The 7168-nt window shown below is 43.8% G+C and overlaps 1 protein-coding gene across 1 annotated transcript in view; it reads right to left on the bottom strand.

Annotated features, from left to right (window-relative positions):
• The window catches only part of LOC126565670 (thioredoxin-2-like), a 286777-nt gene that overhangs the window by 245047 nt on the left and 34562 nt on the right, over positions 1-7168 (bottom strand). The gene's annotated exons all lie outside the window — the stretch shown is intronic.

Genomic DNA, 7168 nt, shown 5'->3' with positions numbered 1-7168 from the left:
GTTAGTGAAAATGGAATGGATGAGGGTGGTCATCATTCCGCTTCAGTCTCTGTTGTAAATCGCTACTGCACATCTCCATTCCTCAAGACAGTCAAGTTAGCTAAGGAACGATTATCGTTTTGGTTTGTAAAATGTTGTACATTTGAATCGTAATTAAACTTATAAATTAACCATAAATGAATTGAATGTTACTACATATTTTAACGTCAATGTACGGGAATATCTGGAAAGAAATGTTATTTTCTATTATGTTTCGTAAGTATAAGAAAGAAAATTAAATGTGCTTGTAAACTATACATGAAAATGTCATCCAAAACCGACTAAAAATCTCATGTAAAACGATCCATTTTATAATCTAAATAAGAAATTTATTGTTGCTGAGTTATTTCTACTAGCTTTTTATGATTTTTTTATTGCATTTTGCTGCCTTTTCAGAGAACAATTTTATTTTAAAAGCGTTTATCAAAATTAAAAAGCACTTTGAATTAAAAACTTCTAAGCACTGCAATTTGATTCAGTTCTGATGATTGCATACTTTTAGGCGTGTTTATACAATAATACGATATGTTATGCATTTTGCATGTCCCCTTGTTATATTTTTATAAGCAAATTTAGAAGCATCGTGCCCATAATTTGCGCTTAAAATACTACAATTACTCAGGAAAATTCACAAATTCTGCTTATATATCAGTTTGTTTGTGCAATATTTATCCTCACCCACCAACATTTTGCCGCTTCTAAAGGATCATCATGTATTGTGTATGCTTCAAAATGGAAATGCAAAAAAAAAAAAGACAGCTTCACAATCGTTCACCCTGGAACATCAGTGATCCCTAAATCCGGAAAAACATTCCACACTACAACTTGTTTCGCTATTTTGTAACAATCGGCTTACCGCACCACGGTGATGGACACACGCTTGTTGCGCTAATAGTGCAGAAGATGGGGATGAGGCTGAAGTTGGAGCTGTGCCTTGGTTGGCTGGTATTTTTTCCCCAGTTTCCCATAACTATACCCAGCGCAAGCTGTCTGCCCGTTAGCTTATCAAAGGGACTTTCAGACCAAACGGTAAACAAAATACCGAAACATTAGCCTTGTCCGGTTTCCTTTCGCCTGTCTTGTGCGAATCTCGTGATGGAAAACTTTTCCCAACACACACACAAGCTCTTCTTGAGCTATTTTTCACAGTGTTTGGTTGTCGTTTTTTCGGGTTTGTTTTTCTTTTCTCCATCACACTACTTTTCACTTCCAACGGGGGGCGATACACTTTGTGCACACCGGAAGAGGACAACAAACATTATTTTTGTTCTGCGGTTGCGGATGTATTGTGTCGTTTCGAGACGCTCCTACACGCACGCATGTTTCTTTGCCACCAAGGGGATTGCTGCCAAAAGGATTGGGGGTAAAATCTTTTTCTTGTGCAGAACAACTACGTACTGTTGATGCACGGTTGAGGCAGCTGCTGCTATGCGGGATGAATTTCTTGTCATACGGCAAAAGAGAAACATAATTTTTCCATTGCTGGAAGAAATAAGCAATCCGACGATAAACAACCATGTCCATTGTAAAATCTCAAACTGATCCTAGGAAAATATGTTTTTTCTCCCGATTATAGTAGGTCTTATTTTGTATGATTACAATACTCTTGTGTGACAAATTTTAGAACACTATTACTGATATAGAAATATACTTTTGCCTACAAGATTTTATTCCATCTAAATTATTGTTTGCTATTGAAACTAATACATAAAATGATACGCAATGTTTGGATGCAATAGGTTTATACTTAACAAACTACATAATTCAATAATGTTTTTCCTTCCTATGAACGTTGAGTCTCTATAATTTTGTAAGCTATTATAGAGCTTAGACGTATACAATTTATCATTCCATTATCATCAATATTCTAACTAACGATCAAAAACTTCCATAATCCCCTACAGACGGTATTAGCATTGCAATAGCAAACTTTAAGGCGCTAAGTTATGCCATTTTTTCGTTTATTTATAGAAACTTTGAGTCACTGAGACAACATTCGCCTCGTTCTCTTAACTGATAGCTATTCAACGAATTAATATATTTTTGTTTCATATGTTTATGCAGGTTTGATTTTTCAAAAATTTTACTCGCCTCTTTTTCCACGAAATAACATCCAGGCACATATGAAGCACAAAACAAGCAACTTTATTACCAACAAAAAAATACTTTCCAAAATTAGATGAGTTTCTCTATGTTAAACGACAGTATTATTAAATAAGTTTAACTAATGGTGCTAGCTTTTTGTTCACTTGTTTTTACTCATATAGCACGGCCAGACCTTATTGCTATTTATTCACTTATTTCATCAAGATTCTGATTTACTTGAACAGAGCTTCTATTTTTTATTCAGATGAAGGTGAGCCCATCATAGAATAAATCGATGTTTTCATCAATTTGATAAAAAAAAGATATTTTGGGAGCCTGTTAGTCACTAAGCGTGTTTATTGACAGTTTATTTTACGTTGCATAAAAAATTTTTGGCACGGAGGCTCTTCCAAAATTAAACACCTAAAAATTTCGACGTAGCGTATTTTTATGCTTTTTAAACTAGAGCAACAGCAATACCTGGCCTGGCCGTCCCTAATGAATAAAAAAATAAAAAATAAACTAGAGCAATCGGTAAGGTTCGTAATTTCATAGGTAAGGATTATTGTTTTCGTTGGAAAGTGTTTAATGAAAAGCAAAACCCGTACGGCTGTTTCTGCTTTTTTTGTTAACGGGGAGGGAACCTTCAAAAGGTCCCCATCTCGGAAGGTGGTCTGCGGCTACAGACCAATCCTCAAGATGGAGTATGTGGGATCCATCGTGACGCTGGGCTCGTGAAGCGGACCCGGCAGCCGATGTGACCCAACTAAACCACTCCTCGACCTGATCCGAAACATCGTGGACAGTGGAACATTACATGGTCGACATCTTCCACGTCATGTTCACACACCGGGCAGTTTAACGAGCCATCGAGGATGCCTTTCTCGACGAAGTAGCTCCGGAGAAACCCATGCCCTGTAAAGAGTTGAGATAGATAAAAATCAATTTCTCCGTGCTTACGATTTACCCAGGACATAATGTCCGGGATAAGTCTCCTCGTATTCATCCCCGGCGATCCCTGCTGCTCTGCTCCGGCTGTCCACTGTTGTTGCCAGCGTTCCATGGTCTCCTCTCTGCGTCGCTTTCGTATGTCTGGTCCAGTATATCCCCTCGCTACCTTGTCGTGATGGCAGCGAATATCCTCCTCTAGGAGGAAGACTAGCGGGATAGTACTTGCGACCACGCAAACTGCATCGTAGGAAACCGTCTGGAAGGCGCTGGCTACTCGGAGTACTCTAGTGCGGTGTGTTCTCTGAACGGTGGTGCGATGGATATCTCTCTGTAGAAGTGTCCGTCCCCACGATGGTGCCGCGTAACGAACAATGCTATTCCCAACGTTAACCAGGGCTCTCCTTCTGCTGCTTTTGGGGCCACACTTGTTCGGCATCAGAGCGGTCAAGGCATTTGCGATACGCGTTGCCTTGGTGCAGATCTTCTCCAAATGCCGGCCGTAGTGCTGCTTGCGGCAGAGCTCGACCCCGAGGTACTTGAGCGATTCCGTGGAAATGATCTTGTGTTCCCCTGTAGTTGACCTACTTGCGGATTGTGATGTATGCAGAAAATCATGTAGCCGGTCTTTTGATGGGCCAGCTTCAGACCCACTCCATCCATCCAACGCTCGATCATCTCCAGGTTCCTCGTAGCATGGTTGCTGATTTCCTGTGGGTCCCTCCCGATAAGGGTGAACGTCATCAGCAAATCCGATAATGTCCGCACGCTTCCCGTACAGCTCCAGACGTAGAAGGTCGTCGTACATGACGTTCCACAGTGTTGGCCCTAGAACCGAACCCTGAGGAACACCTGCCGTCACTGGTAGCGATACCATTCCTTCATCCGTCTCGTAATGGAGCGTGCGATTCATGAAGTAGTTCCGCAGCAACGCCTGAAGGTACAGTGGCGTGTTTCTTCGCTGCAGAGCTGCTCCAATCGCTGTCCAGTTGGCCGTGTTGAAGGCATTCTTCACGTCGATTGTCACCATTGTACACAGTCGGTCGCCTTTGCGCTTCTTATCCAGCGCAACCTTTCCATTGGCGATCACCCTGTTGATGGCATCCATAGTAGAGCGTCCCTTCCGGAATTCGTATTGGGCATCAGCGAGACCGCCCGTCGCATCGAGATGCTCCGTAAGTCTGCGCTGTATCAGTCGCTCCAACACTTTTCCCAGAACACTCAGCAGGCAGATCGGCCGGTACGACGATGCTTCACCCGGTGGTTTCCCGGCCTTAGAGAACAGCACCAACCGTTGCTTCTTCCATTCAAATTGCCGGAATTGATATAGTGCTGGAACGTTCTCGAGAAGACGCGTGAAAATGCCTTCATCGCCGCTATCAAGGCCACGTTCGGGATATTATCGTCTCCAGGGGCACGCTGAGCGATTTTGCAATGCCCAACTGGCTGTTTCTGCTTGAAAATACAACAGTAATACAATAGTACTTACTTACTTTATTATCAGGTGCTACAACCGTTTTGCGGTCTTGGCCTGCCGCAGCAGAATCTGGGACCGCTCACGGTCCCGCGCCGTCGTCCGCCAATCCGTTATCCCGGCCTTGATGGCAGTTGATTCCACGCGTGTGGACGGCCTAAAACGCGTGTGGGCAGTTCCGTCCGTGTGGACGGCCTAAAAGGACTTTCTGAGCTGGGTCGTCCGGTGCCATACATATAACATGGCCAGCCCATCGGACCCTGGCGAGCCTTATTCGCTGCACAAGGGTGAGGTCGTCATACAGTTCGTACAGCTCGTCGATGTAGCGGCTCCTCCATTGTCCTTCCACACATACGGGGCCAACGATCCTTCTGAGCATCTTCCCCTTGAACGCGGCTAAGTGGGCTTCGTCTGTTTTGGACGGGGTCCATGTCTCACAGGTGTATGTAAGTACTGGGACTATAGAAGTACGCTATAGTGACAGCTTCGACCGTCGCGACAGGTTTTTTGAGGTGAGATGTTTCCTTAGGCTGTAGAATGACCGGCAGGCCACCGGCATCGTAGCGCGCAACTCCGTCTCTATGCTGTTTTCGGTGATGACTTTTGACCAGCTAGTACTCGGATATTTAATATTAATTTTGCCCCAACAGTGATTTGATTTTGAAATTATCTTTTCTCAAGAATTGGACCCCACAGTTAATAATTTGTATCATAAAAGTTTTTTTCTACTATCGGAAGAACAATGGTGATAGAGGCGACAACACGACAGCACCGCAGTTCAAATCCCGTCCGAACCATTCCCTTGTAGTGTATTCCCTTGTAATTCCCATTCGATGGCAGGCAAGACCTAAAAGGTCGTAAAGCCAATAAAAAGAACGCTTTTATCTTGTAAACGTGCATTGTTTTACGGTGTTATGTTTTTAAATATTATTTAACTATTAATAGCACAGCGAGCTCGTAGGCTAGATCAAGTGGAGTCAAACATGTTGGAGATCGGATGCAACCGTTTCATCGGATCTGATACAGACGGACTGTAGCCCTAGACCGAGTTTCCTGGGAACGGATTGGTGATCTGACCATGTCTACGTGACGTGCTCAATCCTGACTAGGCCGAGAAGAAGAAGAAGGAGTTTATTATTAATTACACTGACGATGTAACGTTTTACGTTGTAAGCTATGCGTACCAAGTATAAGGTAACCCAATAGTAAAAAAATCCTACTCAACATTTTCTTTTTATTTCTAACTAATTTAAAGCTTAGAAATATCTCCTTCCATCTCACCACACCTGAGAACATGGAAAGCGTTCTCACGTACACTTATCACTCTTTAGAATTTGATTTTAAAAACCACAGCCTGACACTGTTTGTGTGCTTCGTTCTGTTGCTTGCGGTTACTGCCAGTCCGACCAGCACGACCTCAATTCTATTCGACCTAAGCCAAAAACATGATTTTCTAACTGCCTGACCTAGCTCCGACCGAGGAGGGTCTTGCACACCAAATCAGAAGAGCGGACCGAGCAAGACACTCATACTTTTAAGTTCTTTTTGCATTAAGCATTGCAGAAACACAGGCGTGGAAAATGGATTTTAAATCCTTTCCTCATTCTGTTACCTTTTTGTCGACTGAAAAACCACTTCCCAGGAGGAGGGCTATTTTTCATCGACACATCATATCGGATCGTGTACAAGCGTTGCCGGGTTAGGTCAGGTGGTCTCGACAAAGGACACGGCATCGCCCGTACAGTCCCGTACAGAATAAGCTATTACAAAGTATTATTTTGACAGACAAATACCTCGACAACTCGACATTCGACAAAGGCAGCTTCTGCGCCAAGTCTTGCTACCTCGCTGGACCGGAGGGAATAATTTACAATCGGACAATGGTCGGAGGAGGGTCGTGCTTTTTGCTGGCTCGGACAATACAGTCGTCGTATCAGAAGTTGCAGCTGCTGCTGCTATATTGCCGTTCCGGCTTCTTGATGGATGATGGAGGCATGATCCTTAATTGCCAACTTCACTCTAGCTGCTACTCCTCCATGCTACTGCTCCTTCGTCGTCGTTTGTGTTCTCCGATGTGTCAATATAGTAGCTACTGTGCTTGTTGGGGACACAACATTCCAACACATTTCGTTGTAAAATTGCTTTCTCACACACAAACACATTCTGTAATCATCAGAGTAGGCGAATTTCCATGATGGTCCAACCTCCTTTTCCATCGCTTTCCAACCACTTTCTCTCTCTCTCTCTCTCTCTCTCGCGTTTTCTCTCTCCCGACATCTCCTTGGACACCGTGCTGGTCCTGCACATGCTCTCTGCTACGTACCAGCCCTGCGCAGGTGTTTTTTCATGCTTTGTTTTGTTTTGCCAAAGCATCCACCAGAACTTACACGATTGCCGTCGGGATGTCATTTTGGTGCTAAAGTTCCAGCTTTCCACTGTTACACAGCAAGCGGTGAGACGCTTATGTACAACGGGGTGTGATTTTGCTACATCCCGAGGGATAGAACTAGGCTCCGCCCACATTGACTATCCACGGAACGGAACCCTCCAAAACCCTGCACCATGGGCACATGGGCACAGCACACTTCGATCCTTCCCTTCCCATTTTCCAGCCCCTACGAT

The sequence above is a fragment of the Anopheles maculipalpis genome, chromosome 3RL (assembly GCF_943734695.1).
Source record: "Anopheles maculipalpis chromosome 3RL, idAnoMacuDA_375_x, whole genome shotgun sequence".
Taxonomy (NCBI): Eukaryota; Metazoa; Arthropoda; class Insecta; order Diptera; family Culicidae; genus Anopheles; species Anopheles maculipalpis.
This window is presented reverse-complemented; position numbering and strand designations above follow the sequence as displayed.